The 16,211-nt window shown below is 43.9% G+C and overlaps 1 protein-coding gene and 1 long non-coding RNA gene across 2 annotated transcripts in view; both read right to left on the bottom strand.

The window, feature by feature from the left end:
* The window catches only part of EGFR (epidermal growth factor receptor), a 176,920-nt gene that overhangs the window by 142,892 nt on the left and 17,817 nt on the right, over nt 1-16,211 (bottom strand). The gene's annotated exons all lie outside the window — the stretch shown is intronic.
* Nucleotides 5,963-15,507, bottom strand: LOC311606207. The gene is made up of 2 exons (XR_014782264.1): nt 15,448-15,507; nt 5,963-6,710 (listed from the first exon to the last, which is right to left on the bottom strand). It is a non-coding gene; the product is annotated as an uncharacterized lncRNA (long non-coding RNA).

The following is a 16,211-nucleotide window of genomic DNA, read 5'->3' on the forward strand; positions in this document are numbered from 1 at the left end:
CCAAAAGTTGCATTGCAACATACACCTAACATAAAAAGCAGAATCCGCATCTACAAAATTTGTGTGTTTCCATGATTAGGGGGGGTCTATTAAATAAAGGAGTGAAATCCATATAAATGTCCCTAAGCAATTCACTTAATGACTCATCTTGCTTTTTTTTTTTTCTAGATATGGAGCCACATGGGCTTGCCTTCTTTAGGACAACTGACATTGATCTGTGACAGCAGATAAAGTATAGTAAATGAGTCCTGTGTGAGTAATATACCAGTGGGCTCAAGGGTCCCTGCTCTGTCCTATCGAAACACATTCAAGACTGGCCCCCTGGGACATGTAGCATCCAGAGTTCTAACATCTACTCCTTTACTTTCACGGGGAACTGCCATCGCTGCCCTGGTGACAAGCTTACACAACCATCTCAAGGCTACTCTGTGAAAGAGACCCATCTTGCTCTAAACCATCTATGGCTCCCAAACCACAAGGTGAGAAGTTCTTAAAACGAGTCCCTGAAATTAAGGTAGCCTAATGAAAACTTGATTGTGGCCAAACTTGTGCATATGTGTTGACTAGGTCCTGGGTTCTTGAACTAGTTGGAGTTCACAAAGATGGGAGGAAGTGATGCTAAGAAAAGGCCTATTCAATCTTGTTTTTGTTTGTTTGTTTGTTTGTTAATTGTTTTGTTTTGCCTCACTCCAATTCCAGGAAAAATATGGACCCTTGAAAATAGCATCATTAAACAGGCCATAATGCGGTAACTTATAATTCATGCACTTGGGAGGGAAAGGCACCCAGATCTCTGAGTCTACAGAGAGAGTTCCAGGACAGCCAGAGCTGCATAAAGAAACCCTGTCTCTAAACACCAAATATAAATAAAATAAGATAAGATAGAAAATATCATTATTTCTGTGAAATTAAAAATAAATTACTAGTAATTTCACTTTTTGAATTAGGCCTCAGGGAAACAATCCAAAAGTGAACTATAATATCCCACAAAACTCCTAAAGCAGCACTCAGAACAGAAACACCAGGAAACCACACAAACCCACCCAACATTGGTTGAGCAAACCAGAACACACTAACGAGACTGACTAACCACATGGCTTTCCTGGGCAACTCAGTGACTAAAACTATATAAAACAGTACACTTATGAAAGGTAAAAGAAAAAAAATAAGAAGGGGATAGGATGACTGACCTTAAGCAGGACTAAAGTATTCTCTTGGAAGCAGAGGGCATCTCTGCAGCTCCTTCTTAGAATCACCTGCAGCCTTTCCTCATGTAGCATGGCACAAGTCAGCACCCAACAAGTACTTAGCAGCTCCAGGGAAGACCACCATGGCCCACCATGCAGTGAGGGAGCCTTCAGTTTCTGTCTGTTTCCAGTCTGACCTTCCCCAGGACCTCACCTGGCTTGGATACATCCAATGTTCACTGTGCATATCTCAGGGGGAATGAAGGCAAGCTAAGCAGTGAGAATTCCCTCAGCCTGGATGTGCGGTGTCTCCCTCCCATCCTTGACGGCACTGTGCAGTCAAGGGTCTAACAGGACCTAGGACTGAGGACGGGTATCCGGACATATCTTGCTCCATATCCTGTTTTATACCAGAAAAACCAAGTGTCTGGACTGTTAAAACAACTTGACCTTAAGGAAATGGTGTTTGAGGAGACAGATATGCATATTGTCATTTGAATAACACACACACAGTCTAGATCAGTAGTTCTCACCTTTCTTAATGCTGTGATCCATTAATACAGTTCCTCATGTTGTGGTGACCCCTCCCCCCAACCATAAAATTATCTTTGTTGCTACTTCATGATTGTAATTTTGCTACCGTTATGAATTATAATGTAAAATCTGTGTTTTCTGATAGTCTTAGGTGACCCCTGTGAAAGGCTCATTCAACCCCAAAGAGGCTGTGTGACCCACAGTTTGAGAACTAATGGTCTAGATGTTTTCAAAACATCTGCTGGTATTCCATAAATGTGTATAATTTTTATGTACCACTAAAAAAATGTAAATAAGTGACTCAATTAAAACATGGGAGGTGGCTGGTGAAACTGCATATTTTTGAAGTGTCAGTTGATAATGAAACCTGACAAGCTTACTTCACTCTTATTCTAATCAAAACTCTTAGCCTTTCTGTGTTCCTGTGGAACAGTGGGCAGTTTTTTTTTTTTTTTTAATTTACCAGGATTGCCAAGAAAGCTAAGCTGTAGATCAGAAGAGGTTAGGAAAGTGTCTGCTTTAGAACCCTGAGCCTTGTTGCAATCCCGTACCAGTATTTAGCTCAAATTCAGGAGAAATACATTCTCCTCTCTGGAAGGGGTTACCAAGGGTGCATCTCAGCTTGGCTCAAACACTTCCAGCATGACGCAGCCACAGCTCCGAACAGTGCATTCCATGTTAGGACTGTTCAGCTGTTTATAACATTCTTTCTTAAGTTGATCCAAAATTTTCCTCCCTCAGAACTTCGGACCATTCATCTTAGCTCTTAGTACGTGGGAGCCAGAGAACAAGTCCACTTCCTCCTCTGTGTCAGAGTCGGCAATATTTGAGGGCAGCTGTCACATCACCACACATCTGTCCTTTGTGCCTGTGGCTGTTCTGGCATGGATTTTTCTCTTCACCTCTAGAGCTACGTTCCATTTCACAAACCTCGGCCCACTGTAGTTCCTTTAAAAACATGCCTGGAGTTACACCATATTCCATACACGTTCTGAATAGGACAGGGCTTGGTCGCGTGATTAGTTTCTGAATTCGGAGACACTGTGCTTTTACCAACCCCAACACCCCTCTGTTGTTGGCTCATGTTGACCTGCATCCAATCCAAACACCTGGATCCTTTTCACACTTATGTAATTGGTGTTTTTCATTCCACCAGTCACTCAACAAATACTGCCTCCAAGAAAATTATTTCCACACTAAAATCTGACAGGTTTCCATAAGATGACTGAGAGACAAATAGACCCAGTAAACACAAGGTATTTTGACCTTCAGCTGAACCTGAATTTACTTCTCTGTGAATAAAAGCTATATCATTTATCAGTGAGCTGTAAAAAGGCAACTACACCCAATAGTAAGTAAAACCAGAACACAACAGACACATGAAGTGAAATTGTGCCATATTTCAGTTGTGTGTGCAAATGAGTTTGTTCAGAGGGGCCATGTGAAGATTTCATGAATACTTGATCCTTTTAATAGCTTGATAATCGGCAGAAACAAAACCTTTAGGCTGTGAGTCATAATTTGTCATATTTAGAAATTATGTAAATAGTGTTTGCAGTTGCCTTCTGATTAAGCCAAAACGTGTCCATTAGCTTTAAAACAACTTGACACAAATTTAGCATCACCTGGGAAGAGTTTCACTGGGGATTGTAGATATTAGGATGGCCTGTGGGCATATCTTTGGGGGATTGTCTTAATTAAACGATGTGGGAGAACCCAGCATACCACAGACAACTCCATCCCTAGGTAAGGGGACCTAAGCTATATAAAAGTGGAGAACCAGAGCACAGCTTATGCAAGCAAGTAGCATGCATGTCTTTGTTTCTTTCTGGACTTGATGTGGATATCATATTACTAGCTGGGCAAGTCCCTGTTGCCTTGATTTCCTCAAACGGATGAATTGTAACCTGGAATTATGAACCAAATAAACCTGTTTTCCTCTAAGCTGTTTTTTGTTAAGCTGTTTTATTGTTGTTGTTTTTGCTTGTTTAATCACATCAACAGAAATAAAACTAAAACACAACAGTAGAAGGTCCTCAACTTTCGGGGTACCGCATATACATAAACATACATAGACTCCATTGAACATAAATGCCCCAAATACCCATGCAGTTTCTCAGAGACTACCTAAGACACCAAAATTTCCATACGTAGCCTTTACAGTACAAACACCTTTATGTTTCAGCAAGATACTTTTGGTCTATTGCTTATTAATTAGATTTGTTCTTTCACAATTTCATAATCACATACATCACATTCTCCTGTCCACCCTTGTCAACTTTCCCAGTCCTTTCTACAGGTGCCTTTCTCATACTAATATCTTTGTTTTGTGGCTCACTGAGTTTTCTTGGGGTCATCTATGTCATCACAGGAGCCTGGTGGCCTTATCGGCGAAATACCTTACAACTGAAGACAATGACTTCTCCCTTTCCAGAATCTATGAAAAGCCCATAGTTCAGTAGGGTGAGGTAGGGCCCAGAGAGACCCTCCCTCTTCTCTGACTGATTAGTGAGAGGGCCACTGCACATAACTACAACTGCTGAGTTTATTATTGCAATGGCTGTGCTCTCCCCAGATGTCTATTTACAGCCCATCTCTCTATCTTCTGAAGATGCTTTTATTCATTTGTGTGTGTTGGGGGGGGTGCATTTGTTAAGAATCAAAGCTTTAACCCATCTTTTCATTGTTATTGAATCCATTAATTATAGCATCAATGCAAGCTCTTAGCTAGACAGAATTCAGGGACTCTGCCAAGCCAAGGCTTTTTTATACAGTGAGAACAAATAGAGGCCTGGAGATTCACACTTCTTTCACCCAGCACCACATGTCTGCTCACTTTGGGTACCCTTGGTAAGCAGAGAAAGTGGATGAAACATCCTGATGAAACTGGGGAGAACAAACCGAGAAGAGAAAAGTACCGCTGAGCAAATGAAGTGGTCAGTTCCAAGGTGTGGATGACATTGGTTCTGTTGCCTGAGAGAGGGGGTCGGGTGGGAAAGTGGAGGGCAAGGTGTGAGGGGAAGTTAGAAGACATGGCATTTGAGGAACGGCTCATATGTCATGCGGTTTTGAGAAAAAGTTCAAAGGCACCATTGTGCGTATGATGTGTTACATCCAGTTATAGAAAGTGGCTCACACTGAGCTATCATTGGGATCCCAGGTATGTTCAGTTTTAACTTTATACAAGTAATAATCTGAAGAGTTTAAGTTGCTAGTCACATGCTCGGAATCACATTTAAGGCGAGCTCTGCAAAGGTCTAAGGTTCCATTCCAAAGCACTTCTCACAGAATCACAGCTTCTGGGGGGGGGGGTCATTTGAGGAGTATTTTAAGGATCACTGTGAAATTCCAAAGTTCAGTCATGGTGGAGAAGTGTGGCTTTGGAGCCTGCTCTGGCTGCCCTGGTGCGGTGCTCTATCTAGGTGGGAGCAAGGAAGGCAAAGGACAGTCACGCCCTCTTCCTGGAGCTGAGGGAGGCACCTGAGACAGATGGAAGAGCTGCCACTTGGAGAAAGGCCAAGGAGGGTGTGATGTGGGCATACCCTGAACATGAGGACCATCCTCAGAACACCGTCAGAGTGCTGCACGTGCACAAGGGCAACTTGAAAATGTGCGAACAGGTTTAGCGGGTTCTACAAACAGTCTAGAACAGGCCCAAGGAAGTGCCCTGCCTCCTTCGATCCCAGGCAGCCTTCCACTGTGCCCGTGGAGCCCTAGGCCTCAAGAGCAGCGTCCTCAGTTTCCCACGTAAGTCTCTCACGGTCACACTTGATGCAGAGCTGTGTGCACCAGAAGGGTTGCCTCCCTTTTAGGAATCAGATACAGGATTGGCATGTGCCTGCTCGGAGCCCCATGCTCCCTGACCCACCAGCAGCAATCAAAAGACTTCTCTGTTTCTAAAACCCTGAACTGTGTAGGTGCATCAGGAGAAAGTGGGTGCTTAGCAACTGCTGGCCTGATGGAACTGAAGCCACCACTACCTAGATTTATGCCACTCTGGCTTGAACCAACACCAACTTTCTTGTTGTCCAAGGAGTGGTTTCTGATCCTCACTCAAGGGGCACTTTCTAGGCAAACTTAAGCCCATGTTGCACATTCCAAAGGGAATACAGAAGATTTGAGACTCTGAGAAACTTGCTTAAAGGTCATGCTATCTGTGCCTGGGGGCCCTACTAGGTACCAGGGCCTGGGGGTCCTATTAGCTGTTGCTGCCTTTACAGAAACAAACCAGGAGTTGCAGATTGGTGGGAAGTACAGTTTTATTGAAGTCCAGGTTTGGGAAAATAGCACACAGATTATATGCCTCACAGACCAGAAGCTTTTCCCAGTTTTGAAACAGATAGATGGAAAAGCAGCTACTTGGAGCTGGGAGTTTATGGAGTAACAGGCAGATGAAAACAGGCACTTGAAAATATTTTGTTCTCCAGCAAAAATTCCTTGAGGGGTGAAGACTTGACCTATCTTTTCCTCAGCATTATTCTTCCTGCCTGATCTCCTGTGACCCTATGAACACACCAGTTCTGCAATTGAGAATCACTGGCAGGCCGGGGGAAGACGTCTGCACCATGTGAGCGGGCTTAGTTTCTTAAGTGAATACGGAGGATAGGCACAGGCCAGGGCTTGCAGACTTTGTTTATTTTGCTTATCAATGCCCAGCTGAGGAAAGGCCATTCCTCCGTGGCCAGCTCCTTCAATATAAAGTTGTTTTGTTTTTTTTTAATCTTCTCTGTCCTGTTATGGTCACCCAAGGTTGAGAACTGAGGGCTGAAACACAAGTTCCTTTCCAAAGAGAACCTGAGAAAGAGGCCCTGTGAAGGGGACCGGCACAAAGGGGCCTCAATGCTAGGTGTCAGGGGAAATCTTTAGTCAACTCCACTTTTTAGAAAGGAGGTGGGGGCAGGGCCCAACAAACAAGAAGAGGCAGCTGGGTAGGCAGACATGGCTGGCATCTCCCATGTTCCACAACTCTTGACATGCACGGGCAAGATCCTATGGGCAGGGAAAGAGGAGGAGAAGGAAGCTGAGGTTTTTGTAAGCTGGAGAAAGCAAAAACTTTTAATAACTGAGAGAATGAATTTTTGCTATCTCCTCCCCTCAGGAATTATGTTAGGCAGCTTCAACCAAAAATCCATCCATTGCGGTTGGGCTCACGTCTTCAGTCCTAGCACTTGGGAAGCAATAGGTGAATCTTGAAGTTCCAGGCCAGGCAGGGCTACACGGGGAGATCTTGTCTCAAATACACACACACACACACACACACACACACACACACACACACACACACACACACACACACACATAAAACAAAACCCACCACAACAAAATCTCAAAAAAATACCCATCCCTGCAAAATAGAAAAAAAAAACTGTAACAATTAATTGCAAAGCAGATCAGAGGAGAAAAAAATAAAGGGAGCAGAGAGGATCAGCTAGGCAAGTTGTATAGAGGGGGAAAAAACATTTCAGTTCATCAAAAGTAACTTAGTATCTCAAAAGGAAGGCTGAGAAGCAAATTTCCACCCAGGAAAGCCTCACCCCAAAGAGGAGGAACTGGCCTGGCCCACCAAGACAGCTTACAATGCTCAGTTTTCTGACCATCACATTTTAATTACAATTTTTTTTTGTTTGTTTGGTTTTGGTTTTTGGTTTTTGGCCCTGGCCAGGGCTCTCAGGCATCTGCATAATGCTCATATCTCCCAGGTTTGTCAGAAAAGAGGTAGTCCCGGTGGATCCCTGGGCCCAGTGTGCAGGGCCCCTGGGTCAGCCCTAAGCTCTGATCTTTCACTCCATTCTATGCCCTGCTCCCGAGCCAAGAGAGCTGTTCTGTTTCCGAGGGGAAATCAGCCTAACTTCAGAGGACCTGTGAAATGGGTACTGCTCCATAGCTCGTTTGTGAAAATCCCGAGAACGGAAAACATGGCAATCAAAGATGGAAAACACGGACGCCAAGGACACCAAGCTACACAATGACTGTAATTTGCTCCCAGGGAACTCCAAAAAGCACAATATGCCCACAGGCCAGCCACTTCCCTTTGCACTGTGCTCACAAATTGCTTTGGGAAATAAGTGATTTCAACTGTGTACTTTGTCTTTCTGCTCAAGATATATAGTGTCCCTTTCCAGTGGGTAAGGATGTCTCCCAGTCCCTTGCTCAGAAATCATACTGTGAGGTCTTATTTATCCATATATGAGGTTGTGACACTGAGGCATATCAAGGAGCCACAGGGATTTTCCTTAAATAAGCAGAGCACACACATGAAACTGGTAATAATTAAAACAGTCTGCCACAAAGAATGTGCGCTGGGCTGCATTTTTCTCCCCGACCGGAGGAAAGCGAATACTCCTCTAAGAATCAGAGAGCTACAATAACAATCTTTTCTCCAAAAGCACAACTGTACTATGTCTGAAGGGAGTGATTTCCAGACGCTTAGGTAGGGAGGAGAGGATTGGGGCTAAGAATCCAGCCCTTTTCTGTTTTCTTCTGCCATTCACCACGTTGTCTGAAATCACGGAGAAGCGCACTGCTTAGGTGAAGCAAGACGAGGCAAGATATGTCCAAGCTCTAGCCTTCTGCTTCTTCAGAACAGAGCCTCTACCATCTTGGCCTCATGGTAGTGGCTCAGAGCTCCTGGGACACCTCACCAGGAGTGGGGGGACTCCCTTCCTTTCACCAGCTTCTTCCCTCCCTTCCTTTCTCTACCAGGCCCCAACCACATCTCTTCTCCTCCTCCTCCTCCCCCTCCCCCTCCTCCTCCTCCTCCCCCTCCCCCTCCTCCTCCTTCTCCTCCTCCTCCATGGGGTCATGGATCCTTCTCCACCAGGTCCGGTCACATCCCAGCATAGTCATGCTAAAACACTACAGAAGGCTGATGTGTGATTCTACCTGGGAAGGGAGCAGCACCTTAAATCCTGGTTCTGTTTGTTCTTTGTTTGCGGGGGGGGGCGGTTTCCGTGAGAAGAAATTTCATCTGTGAATGACGGAATCCATACAGTTTGCCAGATAGGGAAACTGAATCCTCAATGCTATGTGACGGCAGCAAAGCGCCCATCAGGGAGCTATAGAAACTCAAGGGCTGCCTGTGAACAATGAGCAGGAATGGCATCTGAGGGGCAGGTACGAGGGAGGCCTGGCTGGGAGAGAAGCAGAGCAGAGACGGGGCTTCTGACCCACAGGTATGCGGAAGCTGCTCATGGTTGAAGCTAAGGAAAGGATTGCTTAGATTGGGGTTTCAAAGGAGAAAGCATATGCCAAGTGCTGTGGCAAATACGGCAGCAGTCAAAACAAACGGAAATTGAGGATGGCAAGATGTAGTAAGAACAAACAAAATGTTGGGAAAATACCCACTGAAATTTTACTCTGCCTTACAGCCAGAATAAAACTTGAGAATATTTTGAAACAAACAATCCAGTCACCAAAAACCAAACCAGGACAAGACTGTATGGTACTGTGTATATGAGGTCTAGCTAGGTCACTGACGTGGAGGTGATTGCTATGGAAGGAGTGCATAGCGTTTCCTTCAGGCCGATAAAACGAGGCGGGTTCTAGAACTCAATAGTGGTTGGTGACAGCCGCACAGCAATGTGACTAGATGTCATGCCACAGAATTTCATGTTATGCCTATTTTGCATAACTAAAAATAATTTTTAAAAGAAAGAGCAACCAAGGAGAGGAGTTCGCCAGTGGGAGCCCAATCTGAGGGTGGGAAGTGGCGCTAATTCTTGAAGCAGTTTGCAAACGAATGTGGGGATGGACGTGAGGTCTCAGTAAAAAAAAAAAAAAAAGACCAAATTCTATATCTTGAGCTACTCTTAGAGAATGTATTCTATCTGTAATGTGTAAGCAAGTCCACATTTTTCTTGAGTTTATCACTCTATAAATAATGTCTCGGTCGTCTCTTGGTCTGTCGCTAAGCAGGGCTGGGCCAGACGTCCCCATAACATTACTGCTCACAGGCCTCCATCAGCAGCCCCTGGAAGGACCACAGTGAACAAGCATGGTGAAAAATGCAAGAAGCAGACGGATGGATTCTGGCTGGGAGCTAAGGCAGGGAAGGAGAAAGTGAGGGGGCCTCTGACTAGGGAACACCTAATCTCCAACTGTCAAACTGAATTACTGAAGTATCACATTTCATGCTCCCTAGACACTTAATGGCTGATACAAGCAAGAGTTCTGCATGGAAAAGCCACCTAACACAAGGCATAGCAGAAAGGCAAGGACAGCTAAGTCCCTTAGACTTTCGCATTTCCGTTTGGTGGCTTTGTAAGGAAATACAGAAGGGCAAGAGAAAACCATCTTTCAGGTTGTTCTCGAATTCTATTTCTGTACTTCCTACAGGAGGTTTCTCTAGAGTGAGCTTTCCAGAGAGAAATCCATGAACATTGTTCCTTCATTCACTGCATGGACAGGGTATAACCACTGACAATGTGGATGGAACTATCTTGCATTCGTGTGTGCCTTGTAACTTTGCATTGCCCCCGCGAGGCGGGAGTACTTCCTGCTGTTGAGGATGCATACTGAAGGCCCGTCATCGCATTTCTGTTGGTTTTTAAGGAGTGGACATCTTATTTAGGAATAGGCTCGGGGACTTCAAAGTGTTTGTGTTTCCGTTTGCTAAAACGCAGTTTCTCCACAAGGCTGTCCTTAGTGAGAATTAAGCTAGACGGGACCCATCGCCCTCTTACAGCCGTCAGCGTTCTAAGCTGTTTAAATTCTTAGTCATTCAAAGGAAGAACGTGTCTTCTGAGCTGCTCCATTTCCTTTAATCCCTGTTTAAAGTTGGAGTCCATTATCCACTCATGCCATGAATCATGGCGCGTAGAATCATGGCATGGTGTCTGTGCTGCGGATGCATGCTTAACCGGTCTCAACAGCCAAATAGTACCGTACACTCTTTGCAAGGTTAACCCTTACCAAGGTCACACAGCATAAGACCCAGCAGCCTCTGAACACTCCCACCCACTGGCTCACATGAGCATGTTAATGAAAAAGAACAAACAGGCAAACCTCTCCCCTTTAAAAAAAATATCATGGAATTCCTACCACACTAAACTAGAGGCACCCGTGCGTCCCCCAAGGTAAAGTGTGGTGATATAAAAGGTCACCCAAAGGCCACGGGACAGTCCCAGCTGTGTTTACCTAAACTTCACAAACATCTCTACTACTTTATAACTCTGTAAAGCCCACATCCCACACAGGACCATGGTTCTGGCTCAGGCTTTTCCACAGAACTCAATACATACCTGTCACTTACTAGCACAACTTGTCCCAGAATGTGGTATGAGGTAAAACAAAAACATTAAAAACAACTTAATTTTAACTTTGCCATTATTGATTGAAAAGCCAGGGGCTGGACTGGAGCACGTAGCATGTTTTTGGTAATCATCTCTGTTACCAAACCAAACCAAAGACAAAACACCAAAAGACAATATCCTTTCAAAGTAGTTATTTGACTGTAATAAACACAACAAACATGTGCTGGTGTACTAATATACAGTACAGTTATAAAATGTCCACAAGAGAAGGTTAAGATGACGAGGTAAAACACTCACTAGAACTCAGGATTTTCTGCTCTTCACATAACTATTTCTTTAGCTTACTATGCATATATTGGGGATTTTTTATTTGATTATTTTTCTAAAGATGACTGAAATGGCAGAGAACATAGATTCGTGTGGTCTTGATTATAGTATTTTAAAAGGAAAAGCATGAACCAAGTGCACATAATGTATTTTCCACCTAAAAGTACTTAGCATTTTACTTTATGCTATGTTAGTGTGTGTGTGTATGTGTGTGTGTGTGTGATACGTGTGTTTGGTACATGCCCAGGAAGGTACAGCTGTATCTCAGTATGCAAGTAAATGCAGAAACCACAGCAAGGTTTCGCGTGTTTTTCTTCCTCACTCTCAATCTTACAGCCGTGTCACAGGATCTTACACTGAACTGGAAGCTATCCATTTTGGCTATGCCAGCAGGGCTGGGAACACTGCGTGTCCTGTCCCCTTCTCCCAATGGTGGGATCACAGGCCTGTACAGCCTTGCCTGAATAGGGGATTTGAACTCAGATTCCCCACATGTGCACAGCAAGCCCTCCTTCACGTGTGCAGTAAGCACTCCGACCCACTAAGCCATTTTCCAGTCTCCTCTTCGCTTTGTTTTATGCATTCTTATTGACTCAGGACTCGCTCAAAATGAATTTATCCTACCTGTAACTTTTCTAAGTTGTCCTAATTATTAGCAAGAAGACTGGTCTCAAATAAGTATAAAGTCAGATCTTGTACAATTTATGTTAGATATCTAGATGAGGCACTTGATTTTTCTAATAGCACCGAATACACTAAGACTATGTGCAGTTTTATTAAAAAGCATAGCAACTATATTCTTTGTCCCCTTATATTTTTATGCTTATCCAGGACCCAGCGCGTGCTAGCAAATTTTTCTAATGCTAAGCATTTAAAGCTTTTGATTTAAAATTTTTTTCTTTTTTTTTTAAAAGATTACAATATAGTCACATCATTTCTCCTTCCTTTTGCTCAATCTGAGCCCTTTCACATATCCTCTCTTGCTCTCTTTCAAATTCATAGCATATTTTTCAAATTAATTGTTGTTAGATTCATGTATGTATACACGTATACATATTCCTAAATACATAAATGTAACCTTCCCAATCTGTATGCTCTTTGAACGTGTAGGTTTTCAGGCTGACCATCAGATATTGGATAACAACTCCCTGCGCTCTTCCCTGGGGAGGATATTTTCTCCTACTCTCAGCAGTCCTGAGTTGCCTATAGGTCTTTGCCTCAGGTTGAACAAGGACAATACAAACACATTAACGTGGAAGGGAAAAGCTTAACCCGGGTCAGCTGAGACTGCCTTCAAATTCATTCTTCCCTGAATTTTCACTCTGCGCTGGGAACCCTGCAAGCTTTTTAGAGAAGCATATTTATCAATAATCTCTTTCACCAATGGCAACTGACAAAATTATCATATAAGCATTTCAAGAAGAAATGCTTGAACTGCCTTGCCCCAGTAAGACAGTGGTCAGGTGAATGAACCCGTATTTGAGAGTTTCTGAAGTGATGTTCCACAAGCCCGGTGCAGCAGGAGCACCTACTGGGTATATTTTGAAAAACTTCTGTGGAACATTCAGATGGGAACAGCATCTTTTAATCCCTTGGTGCTGGGAATGGAACCCAGGGCTTAGCTCATAGAAGGTGAGTGCCTTTCTCCTAAGCCCTTTTCAGAATTTGTAGAAGAAATGAACAATGCGCTAATCACATCCGTGGTGTGCACTCCAGACACTAGACTACCAGCTGCTTCCTTTTCAAAAACATCTGTCAGCATCCTCCTGTGCCTAAGAAGCTGATCTGGGATTCATTGATTTAAGATGCACCAAGCCAAACACCGTTTTTGCCGAGTGAACCTCAACGCCAAAAGGCATGGCCCATAGACACGCTCAATGATCCTTCCTTAGAAGGCTTTCTGAAGGACAGGTAATTAGATCTCAGCCCATTTTGAGTAGTTAATTATGATTATGTAGCACATCCTCTGGCCAAGAGCAGAGTGTCAGAAAGCAAAAGAAAATTATATTGACCTAGACACTTATTCTTTTCCCTCTGCTGATGCCAATCTGCCACTGAAAGAAAGCCCAACGTGTAAAATATTCAGGCTTAAAGGCCAAGAACTGGAAGCAGAGGAGACAGGAAACCTGTGATATCTAACAAATGCAACCCATTTCCGGCACCCACAAGACAAGTGTCCCTACAACATAGTTGGCATTCTACTCGCAGTAGAAATAAATATAAGGGGAAATCATGCTGATAGCCTGAAGTTTCTAGCAGCCACAATAGTAAAAGAGAAGTAGATGGTGCTAATTTTTATTTTGTGTTATCAACTCAATTACTCCTCACAATTTTCACTTAAAATACATAAGACTTAACAAAATTGTCCTTGCCCATCACAAGGGCACACACCTTGAAGCCTAGCCTTCAGAAAGTAGACAGGAAGTTCTCTGTGAGTTTGAGGGTAATCTGATCTGTATAGTGAGTTCTAGGCCAGCCAAGGCTACATATTGAGATGCCGTCTCAAAAATCCTTTTTGGCGTTTTTTATTTTGAGGGTGGGAGAAGTCAGCAGTGCTTTACAAATGCTAGCCACAGATTCTACTACTGAGCTATAGACAGTCCCTAGCTTACAGCACAAATTAATTTGAACTAACCACATTTAAGTGCCCCAAAGCCAGCACATGTGGCTCATGGCCACTACCATCTTCAATGACCCAGAAACCACACGGGAGCAACAATAAATAGTTAGTGTTTATAAGTATTTTCTCTATGCCTGGCCCACTCTGTACAACCTCAATGAATCCCCTAGACTCAGAGGTGGAAGGTACACAGCCATCATAGGTAGACATACTTAGTTTTACAGGTAACAAAAACCAAGGTCTTCTATTGGGAAAACCATACAAGCTCGAGAGAAGTCTAGTCAGGTATGTAGTGAGAGACAGTCACATTAAATTTGGTTAAACTATATCTAACTAATTAAGAATATTCTTAATCTTTAATTGCTAAAATTTATTAATTCATACAGAGGAACAGTTAGATAACACATATTGCTAGATTAATAACTAATACTATACGGCAAGCAGACATGTTGTCTCTGTGATGTTAAACGTTGTAAATGACTTATTTTGTTGTATGTATGTGCTATGTGTGGGTGTAAGCATGTTTGTGCTAGTGTGTGCGTGCACACATGTGCTTATGGAGATTAGAGCTTAGTTTGGGGTGTGGGTCTGCAAGAATAGTCCAGGGTATTTCTTTGAGACAGAGTTTCTCTCTGGGTCTTGGAAACTATGAAGTAGACAAGCAAGCTGGCCAGTGAGGCTCAGCAATCTGCCCATCTCTGCGTCATCAGACTGGGGTTACAACAGGAACTATTCCTTTGGGCTTTTTATGTGAGTGTTAGGGATTGAACTCAGGTCTTCATTCTTGTGTGGTGAGCGCTTTACTGACTGAGCCATCTCTCCAGCTCCTTATTTTCAAACTAGCAGTTCTGTTGGGAACTCTAATGGCATCATTTATTGACACTTCTCGTTTTCCATACTGGGAATGATACAGGTTTTTTTTGTTGTTGTTGTTGTTTTGTTTGTTTGTTTGTTTTTGTGGTACTTAAAACTTAAGCAGTGCCGTAAGGGCGCTAGGAAAACTGGGCACAGCTGATTGAGATAGTGAAAGTTGATAGAAAATGCTCAAGATGCAGATGCAGAAAGACTGTGGGTTTGAGGGCAGCCTAGGTTTTTGGGGCTATCATCCTTGCTGGGGGCGCAAGAAGGCAGACAAAAAGCAAATCTCTGGGGCTCACAGTCAATCATTGCGTTATGGGTTCAGTGAGACCATGACCTTGCAGGAGCCCTCAGGTGTGCACTCACCAACACACGTGCACACGCACGCGCATGCAGACACGCACACAGACACATGCACAGAAGCAAGCACATACACAGACATACAACACACATTCTTTAAAAGCTGGCCACGGAACTACGGAGTGCCACGCCAGCTGCGCGGCTCATCTGCATGCTCCTTCTGCAGGGTCAGAATGGCTGTATGAGGTGCGCAGCTGATGATGCCGAATGAATCACTAGCCAACCTTTTCTCTTTAGCAGTTATAGATGCTCTACGGACATCTGTTATATGAGAAAGCTGGCTAAGAATCCCATCTTATTATGAACTTACTCATTCCACAAATATTTCCTGTGCGCCGATTGCTCATCAGCTACTGTTATCAGCACAAATGACCCCGAAGTCAGGAAATCCCTGAGCTTCGTGACGCACGTGAGCTGCGGAGTGGAGGAGCAGGTATCGCCGAAGTCCTGCTCCTGTCAAATTTGCTTTGCAAGGTGGCCTCTAACTCAAGGAGGACCTTTGGTCAGCTGGTCTGCTCAAACACCAAGGGAACACTCACCAGGTGTGTGGCTGTATTCCCGGGGTCTGGCAACCCCTTCACGTATGACCAAAGGCAGGGCGACCGCCCAGAAAGTTGCTGGGTCAGCCTGCCCCTACCCATGTCTGGAGTGACCTTTGCCCGGCAAGAGAAATTTCCTTTCTTTTTGCAGGCTATGCACGTAAACAACATTGTTTTAAAGTGCTCTGAAGCAGAGAGAGAGAAGCAACGCTCTGCTCACTTGTGTAATACCAAATCTACTTTCACCCTTGGGCAGGCCGCTGCCGATTTCAGAACAAAGTAGCTGCCCTCTCTGTAGAAAAGCTGGCCTCAAACGAACCAGATTTTTTTTTTTTTTCTGGCTCTGAGAAACCGGTACTCTGGAAGATTTTTGTTAAGAAGTAGTGCCCTTGAATTGCTAGGAGGGGTGGGTCAGGGTGGGGCGGACAAATCCAAGAAAGAAGAAAAGCCCAAGTTTTCTGCTTAATCTGTGTTGTTGTTTTTGTTTTGTTTTCTTTTAAATGGCAGCTTGGGAGCCCCCAGTAACTCTCTGTAA

The sequence above is a fragment of the Acomys minous genome (genome assembly GCF_964271855.1).
Source record: "Acomys minous genome assembly, chromosome: 10".
Classification (NCBI taxonomy): Eukaryota; Metazoa; Chordata; class Mammalia; order Rodentia; family Muridae; genus Acomys; species Acomys minous.